The 23,935-nt window shown below is 40.5% G+C and overlaps 1 protein-coding gene and 1 long non-coding RNA gene across 3 annotated transcripts in view; one reads left to right on the forward strand and one right to left on the reverse strand.

Annotated features, from left to right (window-relative positions):
• Positions 1-7,484: 7,484 nt before the first annotated feature.
• Positions 7,485-23,295, reverse strand: LOC146584856 (uncharacterized). Its single transcript, XR_014898123.1, has 3 exons — positions 23,194-23,295; positions 18,462-18,499; positions 7,485-7,526 (listed from the first exon to the last, which is right to left on the reverse strand). It is a non-coding gene; the product is annotated as an uncharacterized LOC146584856 (long non-coding RNA).
• A 285-nt stretch (positions 23,296-23,580) lies between these two features.
• Positions 23,581-23,935, forward strand: part of CHRM2 (cholinergic receptor muscarinic 2) — a 99,415-nt gene continuing 99,060 nt past the window's right edge. For both annotated transcript variants that reach the window (XR_014898127.1, XM_085324038.1), the window contains exons 1-2: positions 23,581-23,610; positions 23,705-23,880. The gene's annotated coding sequence lies outside the window, so the exon portion shown is untranslated. The remainder of the gene's footprint in view (positions 23,611-23,704; positions 23,881-23,935) is intronic.

Consider the following 23,935-nt stretch of genomic DNA (forward strand, 5'->3'; position numbering starts at 1 on the left):
TAACGCCACTAGTTGCATTTAATTGCTGTTGGAAATCAACATGAGAGGAGATGTCAGGTATGAAAACAGACAAGGGAAAAAATCTGATGTTAGGCAGCTTAAGATCCAAACTCAGTTAAGAGAAGTGAGAGATATCCCAGTAACTTCATCCACTACTGGATCAACATCTGTCTGAGCTGCCCCATTTCCCACAGAGGACAGGTCCTCTCAAGTCAGTGCCCGACTGTTAATACAAGCAGGGGTCACCTGAACTTCAGTCTAGGAGAACTGCCTTCAATAAAATCAGGTGAGTTTTCTCTCCTAGTTGAGTAACACCTTTAATGAAACATCAGTAAAGGTCAAGTGATCTGATATTTGCACTCAGTGTTGCTTGAGCAGCAGTGGAATAAATCAGGAAAATGCCCTTGTTTCTACATCCAGACAAAGTACAGCCTAATCAGCACTGCACATTCTGAATTTGCATTTGAGGACAAAGACAATGCATTTTCACTGTTTTTAAAAAACACAACAAAGAACTTTAAGCAGTCATGTACAGAAGTAGTGATACAACAAGTAAGAAATAGGGTTATACAATGGCTCATTAGGGATGGACTGCTATGAGGACAAATTATTAGATGACATTTAACCTATGCTGACATTTTTGTTTGCCCTTAAAACATCACATAAATAAATGTGAATTTATTCTGACAAGCCAGATGGTTTTGTGGTTACTGCATAGGAGTCATGACACACCAGATCTATTCCTGGCTCTGCCACTTATCTGTTCTGTGACCTTTGCAAATCACTTAACCTCTTCACACCTCCAAATTCTGTCTGTGACACAAGAAGTGCAATGGGTTTTTTCACTATGAGAAGGTTTTACATAGTTCAGTGCATGAAGCTCACTAGCGCTTTATGGTTAGTGAGAGGACAGTGGACTTAACTTTGTACCAGTTAGCATTAACTTGTCCACCTCTTCCAATCTAAGTGGACTCTGACTGATTCATAGTGTCTGAGGATTTGCCTTATTCTCTACTCACATTTAATTTGATGTCTGAATATTTCACTGATTTTATTTTCCATTAACGTCTCATTGAGGAATAGTTTTGTCAGTAAACTAATAACAAATTTATTAGGGTGCAATCACTTGTTAGGAGGTGCCACCACAAATCAATGACTTGCTTATTGGCATGGATACCTCACATTTCGGTAGTGTACTTCCAAGGTCTTTTATTGAAAATAGTTATTTCTATGTCAATTTTCATCAGTAACTCTTAAAATGTGGCAAAAAACAGTATATGCACTTCTATAAAACCATCAGGGCTTGAGCCTTAATATAAGATATGATTATTTGCCTTAAAAGTTGTTAATATTTCATACTAAGCTCTTCTTGATTAATGCTTTGGATTAAATTTCATGTGAACTATATTGACAGATATCATGGATATCTCATCTTTGAGGGAACAAAAACACTTATAAGGATTTTGTTTAAAATTTCTCTCTATCTCAATCTTGGACAAACGAATAGTCTTTCAGAAATGAACAAGAATTATATTAAGATTGTTAACATTAGCAAGACATTTTATTTCACCATTTTTTTCACATTTGATACCTTTTTAAAAATAGTAATTAACTTAAAATTTTGAAATGAGAAGTAATTTAAATCTCTTCATAATATTCAATTTTTAGTGAGCTATTGCTGTAGCTTTGAAATTTATCTCTTTTTTTATTTTTTTTTCCTTTCTGAATTGGGAGATTTATCAAAACTGAGTGAGGGAGCATCAGAACTGACACTTTCATATTTCTTGCATTTTTCAACAAATACCCAACCACTAATAAACTACTGGTAATCTAATCATCATTTACTGAAGGGTAGATGTACAGAAAGACTGGTTTTTGTGGAAGGAAGTCTGGACAAACTAATGTGGCCCTTATATGATGCAAGGACAGTATTTGATTAGAAAATTCTTTCCCTTCTCTCATATTTTGCTTACCCTGGAAACAAGGGCTCAAGATATTGCTTAGACTTATATATTTGATCCTTTAAGTTAGACTAAATTTGCAAACAAGTCAGAAAGAATTGATGGACTTGTGTCCATCTCCACTCCATCTCTGATCTACCTCTCCTCTATCCTGTTTGTTACATATTTTAGCATTCTGTTACACATTTACAGACCATWCCTTGGATCTCCAAACTTCACCAAAATGATCTAACATCATGTCAGCAATAAATGAGCCTTTCAAAGTATTCTGTGGTAATATATTTGAAGTCCTTCTGGTGAAGAAGTGTAGACTGCAAAACAGAAGTAACTATTAGTTTTTTTTTCCTTGTTTTGCCGATAATGACATCTTTGTTTGTTAATCTGAAAAATAATGATTTGCTGATTTAATTATTTGCTTCTCTAAATTCAACCTTCAACACCATTATGCCCACACCTGTAACTTGAGCTCTCTGAGGCATGCAATTAATTGTTAACACTTTTCCCTTAAATACATTTTCTGTTGAGCTATTTGCTTGCTAGAAGATGATGCTATTATGGATGTGTCTTTTGCATACCAAATAGCAATCCATTAAATTGATATTCTTCCCGCAAATGCTTCATGTCTTCCTGATGCTGTGGATACTTGCTTAGACCTCTTTAATAAAAGCAGGAGGTTTTTTTGTGTCTTTTTACATAAAGATATGCAAAATGTGGGCAAAAAGCATTACTGTATCACTGATATGTAGGAGATACCTGCAAAAACATAGCTCAGTTTATACTATATTGCATTGTAGCCAACTATCTCAACTTAAACTAGATAGAAATTGGTGAGATCAGTACCAGATTAGATGTTTCAATTGAAAAGTTCTGTGCTTCATTGAGCTAGACATATGGCTACAGTTCTGCAGGGGCCCAGGATATGTAATGGAGTATTAACAATTATCCCAAGGAATTCAGTTTTGGTAGCCAGATTTAAAACTCTTGGGAGAGAGTCTTTCCAGTCAGCACTACCAGGCTTGCAATGAATATGCTTGCATCCCTAGAAAATCTTTATTTACCCTGGACATACTAATAATGTGTCACTACACTAGATCACTGGCAGTCAGCCCAGGCAACAGACATTTGGCTCTCAATCCAAATTTACCTGAGACTGGGGCATGTGTAGGTCTGGTATTTTGATTCACACTCCTACTTGAAATATTAGTCCTTCTTATTTCTTAACTGAGATTGGAAATGATTAAAAGATAGCAACAACATGGTCTCAGCACCTTCCATGGGCACTGCAATGGCCAGCAACACTGAGGACACTCCTTCTAGCAGGAGACTTCTGCAACCTGGCATCCACAGTCGCTCTCCCATCTGTTCAACATCATGGGCATTATTCAACATTATACTTTTCTACAGCATTCTCCTAGACTCTTAAAAGACATTCTCAAAGACTTGACATTTAAACTGCAGTTATTTAAGTTACCACACGTTTTGGTTTCTTGTCAATGGTACAAGCAATCCCACTTCCCAGGGAAGCCTCTGTACTTGTAAATTGGAGGTGGATAGGGTGCCCCAAATAATCCCAGACAACCGGTACAAGAAGGAAAAAATCTTACTAAAGCTCTTAATGTCGTTTTGTTAGTCTAGGTAGATCTGTCATAGAAGAGTTTGCTGGCTGCATAAATAGCATGCAGATTATTCAACCTATTTGTTAAAGGCTGCTCCGTTCAGTAACACTTGCTTCTCTTGTCTTTTGCGCGTGCAAAGTTATTTTCACACAAATGTTTGATATATAGCTACGCATCACATGAACACTCACCCCAACACAAGAACAAAGATCTTTCTGTGCAAAGACATTCACTCTCCCATTTCCTATTTATTGTATGCTGTTTGACACTTGTAAAATTGGCAAACATATTGTTTGCCAATTGTAAAATATTCACTAATTCAGTCAGGGAACAGAAACCTTATCGTGTGACTTGAACAACTATTCACCCCTTGTGAGCAACAAATGATATGTAAATAAAGTCAACTCTCTGTGGAGATGCCATATGCTGAAATTTACTGCTAGAAACTATTTGATGAGAACTGTAACTAACAGACAGTTGCAGTTTTCTTCCTAGACAGACCCAACAGCAATGTTTTTTAGAAGGAGTACTTTTGACCAGCTTTTCTCATAGCATAACTGAATTTTCAAGAGTACTTTTCTTTAGAAAATTTCCTTGTAAAATCTCAGGTAGGACTTAAAGAAAAATCCTAAAAATTTGGCATATTCTTGGGTTTTTTTTAAATAGTGTGTTCAACCACTTTTCTTCATGGCTTTATTGCCCTGAAAATGTGAGTCAAATTCCATTAAAAAGTTTGAAACAGACTGTAAAACTTTAAGTCCATCTAGTGTGAACGATACTCTGTGGAATTAGAAATGGAGAGGTTGGTTTTGTTATATTCCAAACTATATCTATGTAAAGCAAAAGAGTAAGAATGTTGCTGAACTCATCACGGTAGGAATGAAAACTATTTGTTTCCTGTGTTTGGAAATATAATTCAAACTGATCCTTTATTGCAAAACTAAAAAATAATTTTTTTAATGAGTACAACTGATAACCTGTCCTTACAGAAATCCATGACATTTTTGCAATTTGACCCTCTGACTGAAAAATCACATAAAGTTAGAGGTTTGTTTTTTTCTTATTATTACTATAAGGTAAATTTTTACTTAGCTGCAACACAAACATAGATATAGAAAGAAATGGGAGAAAAAAATAAAAACTATAATTTTGTTTTTATTTATTTTTTAGCTGACTGAAAAAAAACAAGTCTTTTTTCTTTTCTCTTTCTCTCTCTTCTCTATGAACATAATACCGCTCCCCTCAGTTGTGTTGTTGGGAATGTTTTGAAGGCACGGTCAGGATTCATCTCTCTTGTATACAACGCTGCATTACACAGTATATTTCCCCTTCATATAAGAAGTTGTGACGTACAAGTGCAAAAAAAAGTTAGTTTGTATTCTGTTTCCTATCACTACCACACAAGATTATCCCTGCTTGATATTATCTGAAGACTTTACATGTTTTACATGTTTGACTTTCAGCAGTTCATCAATTTTTATTCTGACTGTCTTTGAAGATTTGTTGTTCTTTATTTATGGTGCTCAGTTGGTCACCTAAAATATATGGTACTTTTTGTCCTGTGTATTTGGATGAATTGAACTTTTATTCAATTTTCAATTATTCATTACTTTTATTTTAGTACAGTGAGGGAATATTCAAAAGGATGAATATAAATTCTCATTGTACAAGCCTGCATATTAGCTATTTTTCATGAGCACATATAAGGTACTCGGGTCTTGCAAATAAGTTCTTGCAAATAGTAAGAGCAGATACAATTAAGAAGAACTTAAATGGAACGAACTGTATCTTAGGAATTTGTTTGAATTTGCATAAAATATTTTGTATGGCAAGTATTCAGCATTTACTATAGTCTTCTCTTCTTAGACCGAAGGCTATGATTCTTCCTCTACTTACATCTGCGTAAATTAAGAGTAATTTCCTTAAAATGCATGGAGCTGCTGTGATTCAAGACCAGTGTAAGCAGGGAAGTCAAGTTCCATAAGTTTATACTCTTTCTTTGGCAGTCAAATTACTTGACCTTTTAATTTCTGATTCTCTTTTCAAAGGCAGGAGAAAATGACTCAACATGTTTCCTAGACACACAACCACGGCTTCTTAAATTGACCTCTGCTTCAGTACAAACTTCAGAAGCTTTATCCTCATTCAGTGGAGCACTCAGTGATGCTGGGGGAACATTCGGTAGGTGCCTCAACCAAATTAACCCCTTTAGTGGTAAGTCTCCAACATGTTATAAGGAATTGAAAGATTTTTTGAACTAAATGCTTTTACTGTCCATTACTACTTACATATGGATAGGTTTATTAACCTGAGAGTTACCTGAAGGCCACTTTGACCCTTTGCATTTTGTGGTGGTGGTGATGCATTTTCTGTCATCTCCACATAATTTTATGGCATGATTTGTTCCAGCTCATCCTAGCCACAGACGTCTGTCTTCATGCCATGTGTAATTAAGCAGGCACAGTAGGTGTGGATAACATCTTTGCTCTTTTTAACAAACAGTTCCTTTTAAAATTCCCTTCTGCTGCTTCCTCAGGAGATGGTGGGAAGTTTTTGTCCTCACAGTCTAAATGAGTAAAACAAAGATTATTTAAAGAGCATCCAGACCCTTCTAGGTCCCTGAAATGTGTTTACATTTCTCCTAGGGAAGAGGCACCTGAAGTTTCTCCTAGATCTGCTCATGATTGTCATTGCCAAGTCCTAGGATGCCTCTAGTCTGTGCAAACAAAGACAAGATTTGCTGGATGGATCTGAGATGTACCATGAGGGTCAATCATTCAAATGGTGATTATGGATATTGTTTTTGTCAAGTACTACAAATCCCCAAAGAAGAGCTTTCCAGCACAGATTTTAGCTGTATCCTACCTGGAGTCGTTCACTGCCAAACTGAGGCTATTACTCCTGCTCCAAAACCAAAAGCTGTCTCAACAGCTGGGACAGTCACTCTTCTGGCAGAACTTGGTGCTGACTGGAGTATTTTCTTGAAGTATTTTCTTTGTTTATGAAGGCTGTCTTTTGGACCTGGTAGATCACTGATTATTCTCAACATTTTAAAAATATTTGCTAACACAGAGGGTGGAGGCAGTAGATCATGAAGCTCTGTTAAATAGCACATTTTTAGCACTACCAGAGAGAGATGAATGAAAGACAATACCTGAAAAGACAATACATGGAAACCACTTTCCTCTTCAGTAACTCAAGCTCAAATTTTTCACTTACTGTAGGCTACATCCTTTAGTTTTTAACAAAAAGCACAGAAGGACTACTGCTTATTAGATAAAATTAAGTATTATTTCAGTATGGACAAATGAGAATGAGGAGTGCTTTGACATTCATAGATGACTGTTTTTCTCTTATGTTTCTTTTATTTCTATTCACAAGGGAACTTCAGGCAAAGTTCAACTTCAGTAATGTCTACTGAAATCKAGAGCAATTCAAAACTAGCAAAAATGTAGAAGACCTTAAGCCATAAAATACACTTGCTATTAAAAAAAATAATAATAATAATTTTTTGTGCAGGCATTTGAAGTTACACATACATATACAGAGGTCCTATAATATTTTTCTTTTTTCTTTTTTTTTTCTTTTTTTTTTGCCTGAGAATGCGTCAATATATTAATTTGCCCCTCTAAGGTCATATTTAAATGAGCTAGGAAACATATATCAAAATTTGATTTCAAATATAAACAATAATTGAATCTCATGTTCTCATTTTTCATTTCAGTTAAATCTCCATTTAATCTTGAAGTGTGAACTCTTTCTGATTAACAAATGCAAGCAACATTTTTTCCTGTTCAGACATATGCTGAAATAGACACGATAAACACTGTATTTTTCATGGACCTTTCTCACCACAGCAAAGAACCATCTTCTGAGAGTGACATAATCATTGAATTATTTCTCAGTTGCTGTTGTCATCRATATCTTCATACTCTTGAGACTTGTAAAACTGGAATAATTAAATGTCAGAATGACTATATGATACATTGATCAACAAGCTTTGGTCTACCAACCAGTTAGAATATCATACACACCTATATGCAACTCACACTGAATTTTGCTGAAGGAAGAGCCAAAGCGGACAGTGTGCTTTCGCTTAAAGAGCTGAGTCTCTAAAGATCATCCGTCTCATAAAGAGAAAGAATTTTGTAGATTATGTTACCGTACATCATCTACCTTGAGACACAGTAGAAGAATTACTCCTGCCAGCTTAAGAGGCCCTGTTATACTCCTTAGCATAAAAAACAATGCTCCTCTCTCCTTTTGCTATGTCAGATTACCTCAGCTCTGTTCTGGAAGATATTTCATGCTATGCTACCTCAAACTTAGGTACATCCTGTCAGAGAAGCCTTCTTAGCCACAGAAGCTCTACTGCTTTTGGATAACATCCAAAATTGTGCTTGACGCTAGCCTTAGGATACAGAAAATTCATGTTCCATGACTCTGTTTTTCAGTTGTTGGTACACAATGCCCTGTAGATGCATTGGCTATTTCTAAGGAATGCAGGAAATATAACTAAGAAAAATAAATCTGTTCTCAGTACACTTAAACTGACAGCTCCTTTAGGAATTTTTTTTTAGGATATATAAAATGAAGAAGTTTGAAAACTTCTACTATAGGATCTTATAAGCTATATATTAGGCACTAGGCAATGCATGGAAGTATGACAAGTAACAGGGAATAGGGGAAGAAAGGATACAGCTGATGGGTGTAGAATCCAGTAGTTTCTCACATAAGAGACRGATGTCTCTCATTGATTCTGTCAAAGAGATTGTGGTTTTCCTCATGAATGCTATAGATAGGTCTGCTCTGTGTCCTTTTTATGACAATGAACTTTTAATAAGATTAGAATGTACTGTGACTAAATAGACTGTTGATTTTAGGAGGGCTTTTGTTCTTTTTTAAAAACAGCTGTGTGCTTTGAGGCAATATCATTTACCCGTTTAATTAGTAGACTTTCCTCCCCACTAGGATGCACAAAAAAGCGCATAAATTCCTAGGAGTTTTAGGGTATTTTTTTTCCTCATCCACAAAAGTGGATTTTTTTTCCCCTGAAGTTGCACATGATGACATAGATGACATTGTTATTATTAATAACCTAAAAAGCAGACCATAAAAGTTAAGCAAAAAAATATCAATGCAGGCAAAGCATTCCATATGACAGTGTATAAATAGATCTGACTGAGAACACAACAATAGCTCTGCTGCTGCTCTCTCGGAGCTGAACTGATCCTAATAAAAACAACGGGTGATTGCCTCTTGCTGTCTTTCACCATATATGAGAGGGAGCCATTGTAATGATACTGCCTATTAAAGTGGATGTAACTCAGTGAGGTAAACAGTAATTATACAACAGGAAGCACAAACTGGGTAGTCTGGAACATGTTCACAAATAGGTTCTCTCTGCTGGAGAGCAGAGGCTAGCTCTGCCTCTGCCTCCCACGTAGGCGCGTGGAAGCCCAGAGTGCTTTATCACCGCAAGTGATCACCGCTCTGCGCTGTGATGTTGTTCCCTGAATTATAGCCTTCTGCAAGCCATGACTGTAAGGACCATATCCTTGCTCAGCACATGCTCAGTTGGGAGTTTTGATGTTGAATTGCCTTGCAATTGCCACTTAAATGTTGCAGGAGTTGCCTAAGTAGAGATGAACTTTAWTAAAGGGCACCGCACACTGAACAAGAAAGGCCAGGAAAATAATACGGTCATTAGCACTAGCACCAATCTGCCTGTTGACTRTGGTCCCCAGACCAAATGTCATTTTCTGCTCTGCTGTTTTGAGAGGTTCTGCRGTCTAATGGATTATAATAAGGATCAAGTATTGCTCCTGGTTGCTCTTGCAAGCAATCTGGTTTTGCTCCMCTGAATAATGGAGATATTAATGCTAGCTGCTCATCATTTAGCTCAACCAGGATAAATTAGTTCGTATTAGCACAGTGCTTTGAGACTATACTTGAACCAACTTACTTTTGAGTATCTCTATCCCAAGGGCAAAAGGAGTCATGTCCTTTGTAGAACCAGAGAGGCAGGAGGAGCTCTAGATCATATTAGTGCCATTAGCGACTTCCCTAGGCTAACCTCGTTAGTCAGGAAGGACCTCAGATCTTGGGTGATGGGTGCTCAGATAAAGGATGCACRGATAAAAATTCTACTTGGCATAGAAATCTTATGAATTCACTGCTGCAGGAAGAGGGAGAACAAATCTTACAACAGAAAAAAGGGAATAAATATTCAAGCCACAGAAAATAGGTCACTTAAAATGTCCCACATCCACGTTTGTCACGTAACATCACAGAAACTGGACCTTCAGATGAGAGGATCATTTAACTTTGTTTAGTCYGTGACCTCAGAAAGTATCTCAAAGACATCAGTTAGCTGATCACTTCAAGATTAAGGAGGGCATACAAACTTCACACTTAGCTTAAGCTAATGAGTACATTCTTTCTCCTGGAAATAAATTGTATCAAAATAGCAACCATTCTTGATTTTTTTCTTGTGTATTGATTGTCCACATTCTAGCAGTCGTGAGCAAAGATAATACATTTTTGTTTGGAGGTAATGAGTCTGATTAGACCATGCAGGGGACCATGCAGTGGGTAGTATTTTGATGATTTAGTGAAGACAAATATTTATCTTCCATAGAGATGTTGTGTTTAAGTAGATCATATACTCATCACACAAATCACGTTGGGGATCTCCTCTCTCATCTACCAGTTTGCCTTCTCCAGAATCAGAGTGCCAGCTCTGAGCTTCTTTCTCACCTGTAAAAGTCTGGAACACTAAAACATCTAAAGTACTTTTTTATCTGTCTGAGGAGAGATATTGATAATAATTATTACAACACTGTAGTTTTTCATCCTTTACTTTTATTCTCTTTACTCTTAAAGGCCGGGGTGTGCCATTTAAATCCAAATGAATATATTCCATAGAATATATTATTTTCCATTTTGTGGAAGGACATATTTGTGCGTGTGTGTGTTCAAGATAGAAAGTTTTAGAGACTTAAATCTTTCCGGTCACTACTGATTAGGGAGAAAGACCTCTTTATCCTTCCATTCTCCTCCCGAAAGGCTGTCTTCTTTGATCCACAAACTGATGTTTTTACATAGCTGTCAGAACACTYAAAAAGAGATCTTTTTATTATTTGCAGTGTAGAAAAAAATGTGAAACATTGATAGATTTAACCAAATGAAATTGCTATCCTTCAGCTGGCTCTAATTTCCACAGTAAGCTCCTGCACGACTGTTGCCTAGTCCTCTGTGAATTAATCTAACTGTGACTCTCTTTGTAGCCATTATTCCATGAGCTGCCACTCAACTAGAGCACGTCCTCAAATGGCTTCAGTGTTATTAACTGGAAGAAAATTTTGTCCAAGAGAAAGTTAACCTGTATTCCAGATTTTTTTTTTTCAAATGACAAAAATCTTATGTAAATATCATTGGCTAACAATAACAGTGTTTCTGCTATATTTTAAAATCTCAGCAAACAAGTTATCTCAAAAGGGAAGAACTAGTCAATCCAGCCAATCTCCCTCATATTCACTTTTGAAAATGCTTGGGTTTCCTACCCAAAGTTTGGATGACCTGGACCAAAGAGTCTTAAAATACATCAGCAGACGTACAACTGTAGCTCAGTTGTCCTTGATCACAGTGTGGGCACTGCAGGTGCCCCCTAGGGGTGCACTAGCCACCAAAGGTGTGAACACAAATTGAAGTGATCAGCAAAAAGTCCCAAATCTCCTTGCTCATAGGCACACACAGAGGCTGAAACTTCATCTAGCCAAAAAGACCAAGCACAAAGGATCAATTTTCCTCTGGTTTCCTATTAGGTAATTTATAGTTGCCTGCTCACTGAACAGTTTCTGTGAATTTTGTGTCCTTAAACCGCTACAGGAAAGCCCAAGTACTTTGGTCCGCAAAATAACAAGAGTGGTCRCTTTTACAGAACTAGACTTGGCTGCATACCCTTAAAAGGTCCAGAGGATGGTTTGGGATCATCTAAAGAGAGTTTCTATTCTRTCCCTCCAGTATCTGTTTCCCTGTCTCTTATTATTATTGGCTGGAAGTGAAGAGATTTCTGTCTTTGTACTCCAGTATGGATCGTTTAGGCTTAGTTCAGATAACAGCTTGCATAATAACCAGGAATTGATAAAAATAAGTCTTTTCTAGGGATGCCTTTATATTAATAAGGACATTGTCACTTTCTTTTCATAAAATCTTTCTCAGTGCAGACCAGAAGTTAAAATGTCTGTCACTGAGAATAGTGTGAGAATAATGTGAAGTCTGAATTGTGTTGATGTTCACCAGTACATTAATATAAGGCAGTCTCTAGAAAAAAAAACCTTAGTTCACAGAGAAAAAAATACAAAAGCTTTCTGGTGCATATTTCTTTGTTTTAAAAGAAAAATCCAAACTACACCATCCATTTACTCCCACTGTCCAGTTAATGTTACAACACAGCGCCATGACAGAGGCCTTGATTCAATGAAACACCTGTAAAGAGGTGTAATATGTGCTTGAATCTATTCATGAGTACTTAAGCACATAAAGTTTAACTTTATTGAATCAGAGACACGAGTAGAAGAATTGAGTAACACATCCACTAAATGAAATGGATATGTGCTTGATTATGAAATGTGCTGTTCTCTTAATACTTTGTGCGATAGAGCCTTTTATGTATGCATCTTCAGTTACTTAAAAGATTTCAAATAGTAATGTCTCGTAATACACCTTTGAGGAATATAAGCACTATAGTGCACATTAGAAAACCAAGCCAAGAGAAGTTGTAGCCTGTATTTTTACAAGTGCTTCACTTTTTTTAACAAATGACTTGAAATACCRAAGCCCTGTTTTTCAGTGATAGCTCCTCTACACAACAGCCGCAGACAAACCCATTGGACACTTCAAACATTCAGCAGCTCATCTAAAGCAGCTGCATATTTGGAGCACAAGAACTGTAAATCTACAATGGAAGATACCCTTTTGAAAACCTGAACTGAAGACTGAATGATTCATTAAAGCAATAATCCTGACTCTCAAACTTGCTCTTTAATTCCAAAGGCCCATTTCAGTCAGGAAACCAACCTGTTTCCTTGTTTTCCTAGTCAGGAAAACAATTTTAAACAGATACATTTGTGCTGAATATTGAGCACTCCATGAGTTGCTTAAGTGATAYTTTGATTACATCAATGGGAATGTCATGGAATATGCCTGGGTGTTACAAAAGTGGTCAGTGTAYATAGACCCTGGGTTTGTCTTTCATACAGAAATAAGTATGAAAAAATATCTCCTTCACAGTTTATGAAAGTAACCCTTTTCCTTGGGTCAGTTGCAGTGCACTGATTCAATTTTAATGGTAGCTATAATATTTCAAAAACAGTCATGAAAAATTAAATAGGCATAATCAATTGGAATAACACACTGAGTTAGGCAGGTCAGGGGGCTAGGTCTGGTTATTCCCTGAAGAGACAAAGAGGCAAATCAAAAGCAGAATATTAGCAGGCTTCATAATGTATTGAGTTTGCATGACAGAGTGACTTTATCTAAAGCTGCTGAAAAACATTAGCTTGAGAATATTCCTAGTGGCTCACAATTAAATACAACTAGATTTACTTCAACCTTTGTTTGTCGTTAGTGCCAAAAGGGTCTTTCTAGCAACTCAGGAGGAAAAATCATACTTTCATCTTCCTAATGGACTTAAACTAAATTCCTGTTGACTCTACAAGTAATGGAAGAAGGAATTGTTTTTAGCAGAGGTTATTCAGTTTGTATGAAAAGTGCGTGGTAAAGTAAGAAGAGTACAAAATATAGTAATTTGGTACTGCTGATAGAAATAAACATTGGATGAAAAGACTTGAAAAAATTGTCTCGGTATAGCAGAAGCCCACACTGATAACTTATACAGTGAAAGACAAACAAAAAGAAGTAGACTGTAGTTATTCCTCATTCAGGAACCCAGACTGATACAGGAACTGGGTATGGGATCCAGGTTTCCTTTTCTGCGTAACATTATCRCATGTTGTGATCTGCAGTCTTGCTGGCTCACCAAACAATACCATAGGTGCACTTGCAAAAGACAGTTCTAGAGTTCTCTAGAGTACATCTGGTTTTCTGGCTGACCTGGGCCACGCATGATTCGTTGCTCTTAATAATCACTGCGGCAATATAGAACTTCAGGTGAGACCTTTCTCCCTGTAATTTAAAAGGTATATTAGAAAAACTTCTTACACTTGACTTAATACCATCCTAAGCTACAAAGCTATTGTCATATCTCCTCAAGGGACCCTGTTCTTCTCCACACAAAGCAATTCAGCCAACAGGTTATTCCGTAGAAATATACAAACAGGTAACTCTAAGAAGAAGCATGTKTAAATACTGACAGAGGGTCTAGATATTCTTTGGCAGCTAGATCAAACTGCAACAGTAATTGTCATTTTTGTTGTTATCTTTCATATTATTGTTACAAAACATAAAACATTGACAGTGAATAACCGAAAACAATAGAARAAAACAGAATGGCTTCTTATATTCCTGTTTCGTGAACATATTTTACCCTTGCTTCTATGTTTAATGTTTTTTTTTTCTTTTTCTCTTTGGAAGTGTAAGCAGATAAGAGAGTAATCAACTAGAGTGAAGGAAATGAGAGAATATAGCACTCGCTTATTAGTAAAATAAATGTTTCCAAGTGAATTCTGATGAGGGGGCTCTAGCAGCAGTTTGCAAGAGTGAAATGCATTGGGAAGGTTTTGGGGGCTGGACTGGAAGCAATAGAAAAATTTTTTAAAAAGGTGGGTACATTTAACAAGGTTGGTGGCTGAACAAGAGCAAAACAAATGAAGCTTGGTATTGATGAACACAAAGCAGTCTATGTTGGAGAAGGAAAAAATAGTTTGATATAATTTTCTGGGGATTTTCAGTTAAATGTTTTGGTGACATGGATTTAATTCCAGATAGGTTAACAAAGATGTGCTCAGTGCACAGCTAAATAAATAACACATAAGGATATTAGGCAATGAGGTTTACACTGATTTATGAAATATTACTTAGCAATCATATTGGGCCATTAAGTGATGTAGCTTCATCTCAAAGAGCGCATACTATAAAATGACCTTATCTCAAGAAAGACAGTGAGAAATTATAGGGGGACTGGAAAGGGAATAAGAATTGCTGAGAAGTATGGGAAAAATGAAATAAAATAAAAACAGAAACTTTCTGCTAAGCAGAGAGTGAAAAAAAATTGAATTCTTACTCTTAAAATGTAATGGCATAAGTGAGGACATGTAAAGTAAAAAGTTCTAATGAATAATCGCAATATGTAGATGGACAATTGTTCTTGCTACTTCAGATGCAAAAGTAGATGAGGATAACCAGTTGAAGTAAAAGGTATCAACTTCAATACTGATAAAAGAAAACACAGTTTTGACAAAATTAATTGAACTGTAAACACATAATTTTACTATAGTTCTCAAAGTCAAGGATGACCTTGAGACTGAAGAACTTTGCAAGGTTCAAAGAAGAATTGGGTATTGCCAGATACATCAGGAATATCCTGAGTTACAGTAGCTAATGATAAAATAAATGGTGGAAGAGACAGCAAAAATCATGCAGTAGAATTTATGTAGCTGTATTTCTCTCTCATTAGGAGAGGCATTTCTCTCTCATTCTTGGAGGAGGCAGATTATCTTACAACTATGGGAGAAACTGTTTTCCTTTTATTAAAAAAAATACCTAATTCTGGACACTGCTGGAGACAGGCCATTAAACCTGACAGTCTACATATTGGGAATTCTTTACTTTTTTGGTATTGTGAGTCTGAGACACACTAAAAACTTCATAAGAAATTGCAGTTGTGAAGGAGAAGAAGTGAGAATCAGATCCACGTTTGTGGAACTAGGTTGATAGAACAAGGGAAACAGCGAAACATATTTCTAAGGCCATCTCTACAAAGTATTGTGGAGTATGATGCAGAAACTGCCAAGCTGACCCTCAGAGAGCTGGCACAGCCACGCAATGCCCCACAGTGACTTTGGAGGTGCCATTTCAGATACTGAAAGCAGAACAGTCACAACCTGGAGCTTCATCAGAGCCAGTAAGCCTTGCTCTGTAGAAGAGCTCATTAGCTAATATTGCTGCTAATTACAGAAGCACCTCTGTCTCTGATGGCTCAGGACTCTTGGCACTTTGCAGAGCAGAGACTCAACGAGTGGGTCACTTCTGTCACTTCCAGTGGATGAAAGCAAAAGAATTAGAAAATGTGCCCTTATTTCTGGCCATGATGAATGATATTTGCTCCAGCACATATTTCAAGTGGGACTATTTTCACTGCAACTCAAGTAAACAGCTCACTGGACAGTAAATTGAGGAAGGTGCTACCCAGCAGCATTAATGCAAGGTGATTATTATTTTCTGATTTTTAGTGAAGTTTAATCCTTTCATTGTCTGATTTCTCATTGCAGATTCATGTGCATGTCACCCCCATGAAATTAGGCCATTTAAACAGGAGATACAATTTCAGTTTCTTCTCCTCCAAATGATGCTGTTTTCACAAATGACAGTAGGTACAAATGAAACAGTTTCAAGATGACAAAGCAAAACAAAGAGACAAAGACAAAACCAGTATCACATTGGCAAAGGCTCACTGGAAATCTAGGATGTATGGGTTCAAACCCACACTCCTTCAAAGGAAGTACATTCATTTTCCCATTTGTATTTTCTGTTAGGATGGATCTGAGCCACCTACAGAAGTAACATGCTAAAAAAAGGTAGCTCATGAACTCCTATTTTAATAGCTCTGTTTTGGGATTTCTGGACTGTGACTTCAAACAGCCATTCACTATGTATGTGCTTAGGCTAATGGTATCAGTACTTGAGAGATGTTGCACTAACCTTTCGGCAGAACCATAACTACAAAGAGAAACTGCTTACAGGGTTAGGATGCAGGAGAGCTTGGTTCCTGGGCCTGACGTGCTTAAAGAGCAGGTGAAGCTCTTGATGCCTTATGGAGATGCAGTCATGAACCACTTCACAGAGTAACCTTTAGGATTACTTCATATATATATAAATTTATATATACATACATACACACATATATATATGCATATATTTATGAAGTGACCTCAGTTTCCCACAGAATTGTGAACCGCTGTGAAACTCCCCACCAAACCAAACTAGAGACCTGTGCAGGAATTTGCCAAGGGTCTAGCCTTGCTGAGGACAGCTTGAGTTTGAAATACCCCTCGGTCTTGCCCCAACTAATGAAAATAGAAGTGCATGGTCTGCCTGACACCTGTCCTCCTAAGACCAGAGAGCACCCTGTGTGTAATGCAAGTGAACTGGGCAGGTTTCTAACGACTGAGAGGCTCTTGCAGGAAAGTTCTAGGGACACTTTTGCAATAGCACAAGTAATAACTGCCTTGAGCTTGGACTGAAATGAGCTATTCATAGTCCTGAGCTTCAGGTTACTGTGTTCTTCAGGACATTTTAGATCTTCCCTGACACTTGCAAAGGACACGAAGAAATCTTCCTCATTTCTAGTCACTAACTTCAGCTAATGGGTACATGCAATGCATAGAGGCAGCCCTCTCTAGCTTGCTGCAGGGAGATACCTTCCAAGGGAAGCAGCATTCAAAATAACAGCTGTGACACCAAAGAGCATCGCTCCAGATACACTGCTGAATATTGGCTTGCATTCACCTAAACACTTGCAAAGGCACACACCAGCAATGGCTGTGTGTGCACACGTGTGTGCATATGTGTACACACACACACACACACACACACACACACACACACACACACACAGACACATGGTGGCGTGGGGCTGGTCCCTCTCCAGGGTGCTGCAGTCTGGCAGTTCTTCCCATGGCCCTGACCATTGCAGGATTTCCCATTTAAAGTTTCCACTGACCAAACTCAAAAAGAAAAAGAAAAAATAGTGAGGGGTTCACATCAAGAAGAGCTTTTTCTTCTGTGTGCATTGCAGCAAAGAAAATGTTTATCTGGCAGGTAATTCCCCCTCTCTGCTYCTGCACCCCCCCTCCCACACACACACACACAACCTGCACACTTTAGAGAGGATTTTATTAAACTTTTGGACTTTTTGGAGCCTTGTGACCCAGCTACAAAACCTATCCTGTTATAATCACAGTCGCATGGCTGCTTGTCTCCTTGTTAGCCTTTTCTAACTCCCATAGCACATAAATTGAGGCCATACACTGCATGTACTTTCTTCTTGTTCACTTTCTCCTAAAAGTCACGCTTCTGTACTTAGAAGTATTTCTGACTGTGGTGAACATATGCTATACTGGGGCCTGTCGTTTTCAGCAGTTGTCGTTTCAAGACTGGGCATAGGTGAAACTGGTGCTCAGTAAATATATTTTGCATATTGTTCTGAAACAGTCTTCAGATCTGTCCGCCTAAATACCTATTCACCTGGGACCCTGCAATATTTGCAAATACTAATTATTTCTATGCACCAAAGGAGAGATTTGCAATTTCTAGGGCTTTATCGACAGACAAACTACTTGCATGTTCACATTAAAAAGCACCCTCTCAGCTTTACTGTGCCTAGTGGGATGTTCTTCTAGATACTGTGTTTATCCTTAATAAAACAGTAGATTTGATTTTCCAGTTCACCACCTACCTGCTCTGCACGAAAGGGGATCAGTTTGGCTTTGAAAATTAGACTCCGACCCTCATGTCAGCCTGCTGAGAATTTCAATTTCTTCAGTGCTGTCTGTTTTGAATAATTTCCAGTAACTCAGTCTTTGAGACTTGAATGGACTTGGAAAACACCATCAACATGCAGTGGAGGAAGTGAAAGAAAAGATCAGTGATTTTCTGTTAGTAACGCAGTGCTTAATGTTGCTGTCAGGTGAAAAGGACTCACTTTCTTGCTAGCRGTGTTGGAGGGCTCAGAGGTTTCACCTGGGGAGGTGAAATCGAGATGTTGTTAGCTTCCTAGCACTAGCAAGCTTCTAGGCTCCAATATATCAATGTTTCAGTGCCTTTTCCTGGCAGATATAATTTATAATACTCCTATGAACACACTGCTCTGGACACAGTTGAGTGATCCTGTGCCCTTTTCTGTAAAAAGTTTGATTATCAGTTTATTTAACTCTTCAATTTCCATTGAAGTTCCTATTAGCAACTTATTTGCGTGTTCAACACGCTCACTGTTGTTCTGGTTTGGGCTTGCTCTGTCCCTTCCCCTTGCTTTCTACCACCCTCACCTTTAGGATTGCTTGCTGTGCCTTCACCCCATTCCTGCCAGCAGTTCTCCATCAGCTGTCAAACGCCTGTCCCCACCTCACCTAAACCACTGAAACCAGATCTTCAGCCCAGTTGGGGCTGGAGGAGAGCAGGAGCCCCAGGGAAGGCTGCAGAGCAGCAAGGAATGCACAGGGGTGGTGAACATGGCTAGGCGTAGAGCCCAGCACAGGCCGGGGCGGCAGCGGTGCACCAGCAGCCTGTGGGGATGTACTCACTGCTCAGGTGGTGCAAGGGTCGCCGTCTGACTCCCCCACTTTTTCACCTTCCYTAGAAAGCCATGTGCTACTGAAATCAAGCACCCCTTTTCAAGTGTCTCTTCTTCCATGGAGACATCAGCACTTCTCCCTCACTGTCCTCTTGGCCTAAAACTGGTCTAAAATCCCACTCCCCTAAGAAAACAGGTGCCCTAAATGTATTTTGGTCTACAGTGCTGGCTTTTCCTCTAGACTTGCTCCCCATCTCCTGTATCCTGCACTCCCAGTAGGCATCTCAGCTACTGCCAGTCATGGAAATGCTGGGATGCTCTGCCTGAAGATGCTGCTCCTCACCCATAGTCCCCTGAGAAACCTATCCACTGGCCGGGAAGCTGCCAGCCTCAGCTTTGGGTAAATAGTTGCCGGCTAACTGAGGCATTCAGGGCACCCAGCTGCCTGGCACCTGCATGCCTAGGGCTGTTGACACCCTCCTTCCCTCCTCCTAGGAAACCTTGGCAAGTCAGAAACAGCAGGCAAGAGGAGCAGGCAAGGAGAGAGCATGGRGAGTGTTGGAGAAGGGGCTGGCAGCGGGATGTTTGCATCTAACTTCAGGTCACTTGACTTTGTTAAGAAAAGTCAAACCCTGCCAAAGGCAGGCATGGGTGTCTCTGGGAGTGAGAGGAAATCCAGCAGTTTTGCCTCAGGTCTCCCTTCCTCACATATCCCCTCAAACTTGGTGCAAGGAGTGAAGCAGGTGTGAAGGGCTGAGGAGGAGACTAGGTGCTGGGGGAGCATGGGGAGGACCTGTCCTGTGGTCGCTCTGCCTGGGCACTTGACTCCCCAGGCACTAGGAGCTTCCCTCATTCTTGAGGGGACCTCCAGGCTCTGGGGACCCCTCTGCGGCCCACAGGTGCCTATGGGAGCTGAATCAGGGTGTCACCATGGTGCYGCTCAGGGGGCCATGGGGGGAGGTTTCCCCCTCAGTGAGGGACCTGCTAAGGTCCCTGAGAGGCAAAGAAATGATCTCCTTGGAAGTGGACCCTAGGCCACTCACTTCTCCTCCCAAGTGAGAGCTGCATGCCTGCAGGAAACGCAACTTGGAAGACTTGGAGATGAAGCCAGGCAGTGGTTTCTAGCAAAGCTTCCCTAGAGATCACTTGGCATCATTGGATAGACATGATTTCTTTTAGAATTGTCCATGCTGAAAGTTGCTAGCTTTGCTTCCCGTCCCTGGGAGTGTTGCTTAACATTAGCAAATACCTGCTTCCCAATGCACTTTCCTTTTCTGCAAGCTAAGGGCTCAGTGCTTTGTTTTGTGGTTTTAAAATGGGTTTATCTCTGCAGCTCTTTAGCACACTGTAAATAACTCATTTTCACTGCTCCCCCTTCTCCTTCATGAGCAAGGGGGTTTGCATTTCAAATATTTTAAGCTTATAAGCGGTATTCCCGCTGCCCAGGAGGTGTGTCGAACACATGTAGTGCTCTAAAGAGAGGAGCTGGTAATAGCAGATGATCTATCAAACTTAAAGGTGCTGCTTACCACAGAGTCACCGGGTGCCATCAAGATGTATCTGCTTGGATTGATGAGGAGCAGGGCTCYGAGGGTGCAAGAAGGCAGCGCTATGCACCCCATGCATGTCAGAGGGAGGAAATCTCCATGCTCCCCAGGCAGGCTGCAGACAGGGGAAGGGGAGCGACACTCGGCAGGGTTTTCAGCAAAGACCTTTTATTTTCCTGCGAGATGAAGTGCTGCAGGGAGGATGGAGGCGGGGGGTGGGGRAGGAGGAAAAGAGAAGCTCCCTGGCCTGAACCTTGCAGGGTGAGGTTTGCACTGCGGAGGGTCCCTCTCCGGCTGGCTCCAGCAGGAGCTGTGCACTGCAACCGTGAGAGGCAGCGGCAAGCCTAATCAGCGTGGCATTGGGGGGCCCCCTGCAGCTGGTTGGAGCCGCTCTGAGCACACAGCCCTAGCCTGAGGGCTACCTACTGCCTTCCCTTACTGCTTGGGAAGCAGCATGCTACTGAAAGCAGGGCCTGGCCATGCACCCCCACCCTGAAGTCCTCTATCCCTCTCCTGAAAAGAAGGGAGGAGCAGTCCCAAAGAGCACAAGGTGCTGCCGGGGCCATCCTGGGCCAGGACTGCCACCTTCCTCCTCACTTTGGGAAAGTCGAATTTGTGCATCTGGCTATTGAACTGTAATTAAATCTCCAGGAATCAGCATGCACAATCAAACACTCACAAAGTCACTGAGAGAGAAAAACAATAGTAATAACAATAAGGGGAAGAGGAGGCATGGATTGTCCCTTTTTAAGCTRGTGATGATCTTGATTAATGAATGCTAAAATATGTTAAGCACCAAGGTCTCRCAGACAGCCCATGGGAGGTGCAGGGGGAGGTCGGCTCTGCATCTAGGGCTCTGTCTGGCAAAGGATGGGGCAGTCAGTCTCGGGGCTGGCAGTTTTCTGGCCTTGCTGTGGCACAAAGAGTAGCTCTGCAGGTGCACAGCTGTTTCACGGCTTGTTTCAAAGCCTGCTGGATCTGATTTCCTTCCCTGGGCAGAAATCTGACCAGAGGAGTCTGAAGGTCTGTCTCCTAACTCCCCTGTGAAGCCCAGGTGTAATCCTCCAAGAAGGCTAAGAAACCAAGAGGCAGAGGTCAGCCCCCAGCTATCCTGATGCTCCTGAAGAGCTATAAATTGATCTGATGCTTAAAACTCAGTTAAAAGTGCTTTCAGGTAGAGAAACACAGACTTATGCCATGTTAAAGCGTGAGTACTTCCAAAACTCAGAGCTCTCTACACCAAAAATTAGTCCTGCCACCCAGGGCATGAGAAATATCTACCCAGGGCCGAGCAAGGTATTTCCTGACTTCTACCACCCTGAAGGTACATGGCCTTCCCGGCAGTAAACCCATTCTTCAGACATTTCAGCAGTAGCAGTCAAATGTATGTGTGGCGCAGGTAGCTTCCCTGCCTGGAGTGAGCCCAGGCTGAGAAATACCTATGGGAAAGTGAAGGGGACGTTTTTGGAGAGGAGATGAACAGAGGCCCCAACTTAACCTGGCTGAGGTCCTGTTTTGGGGACAATCTGCAGGGGCAGACTCCACTGGATGGCCCATCTGGAGGGATACAGGATGGGGCCAGTCAGGCAATACCYTGCCACAAGTGGGGTCACCTTCATAAATGTGTCCCCCTCTCCCTCCATCGCTCTCCAGCTCCCTCCTCTTGTTCTTGGCACAACAGCAGACCAACTCCCCTCTGCTACTCCCTGCCCCAACTGTTCCAACCCCAAGCATCACCCCTACACCACAAATCAGTTCCAGTCTGAGAGAGATGCAAACAAACATAAAGCGAATCCAAAAATGCTTGTATCTGGGCTATTTCCATTGAACTGACAAGTTCCCTAAAGCAARGTAAATACTTCTCAGTCTAATGACTATTAATTAAAAGAGAATGTTTTGCACCCAAGGAGAATTAAGTATTGTCTGCAAAATGTATCACCTTCCCCTAATTTGTTTGTCCTCGTGCTGGGGAAGTAACATGCCATGAATATTTCAGCACAATAATTTGTTTAAAGAAAATAAACTGGATTTAGTATGATAACATTTTTCCTTCAGTGCACAGAGACTCAGATCACTGCAATAATCTGAAAGCACATCTCTTTCTCTCTCTCTCCTCCTGTGCATTGCTTGAACTTACAGCTATCATGGAACTATGAAAAAAAGTAACCAGAAATAAAGAAGAGAGTGTTGCAGGGAAAGATGGGGAAAGGTAATTGAAAAAAACAAAAAAGAAAAATCAGTTCTGATGTGCAAATTGTAGATAAAGACTTTTGATGAGGAAATGGGGAGTGTCTGCTGAGGCAGAGGGGAGAGTGTGTTGAGAGATAACAAGAACCAGTAATTTCTATTCAGCAAAGCCACCAAATCAGAGAGCAGTGCTGATCTTATTGGAGGAGAGCCTTCAACAGCAACTAATCCTGGTATATTGAAAGAAAATTGTAAATGTTCGCTGCAGAAATTGCCTGCCTATTGCAGCTAATCGAACCCACTTCGCGCTCAGACTCCCTCTCTCACGGACACGCACGCACCCACAGGCTTGCAGCAAGGGGACCCACAGCCGCAGCACCCCGGCAAGGACATTGACTCGAGGTGCTCACCTAGGTGCCCTGTTTTCCCTCCCTCGCCGTCACCCCCATGAGGGTGGCAGCTTGTCCTCATTTCCTCAGGAGCGCTGGAGGAAAGTATGAGTTATTACCAGCTCGCTTACGAGTGCCAGCTTCAGCTATTTTTAATTCCCCCGGTCTTGCCTAAACCGTTAAGCCAGGTTTGATAGCACTGTTGCTCTATAGATTTTTTTTTTTTTTTTTTTTTTTTTTTTTTTTTTTTTTTTTTTGAAAGCTCAACTTGGCTGAGCTGAGAGACTCCCTAGGGCCAGAGCCACTGAGGGTGTGCACGTATATGTGCGCGCCGGTGCGCGGGGGAGACAGAGAGAGGGGGAAAGGGAGAGGGCGAGACAACAACCAAAACTCGATCCGCCCGGGCAATGCCACCTCTTGTTTAAAGCTTTCAAACCGGTATTCTTTCCCCACTCCTTCCCTCCCCCCCACAACACACACACACCCCCGTTGTTATCACAGCACCAAGTAATTTGTCTTTCCCCCACCCCAGCCCCCCTCCCTCCTCGCGGAAGATACGGGAGAGAAGGATAAAGCGGCCGCCGCGGGGCTCTGAGTGCGCGCAGCCCGCATGCCGCGGCTGCCCGAGCCGCCTGCACGCCGCAGCCGCCCTCCGCAGCGAGCCGCTTGCAGCGGGAGGGGATGCAACTTCTTGTAACTGGACCACAGGTAGGAAAGCTTCGCTTTTTACTGACATTTCCTGTCTTGTTTTCTTCTTTTTCTT

The sequence above is a fragment of the Rhea americana genome, unplaced genomic scaffold (assembly GCF_003343005.1).
Source record: "Rhea americana isolate MKP2758 unplaced genomic scaffold, rheAme1 scaffold_9, whole genome shotgun sequence".
In the NCBI taxonomy this organism is placed as follows: Eukaryota; Metazoa; Chordata; class Aves; order Rheiformes; family Rheidae; genus Rhea; species Rhea americana.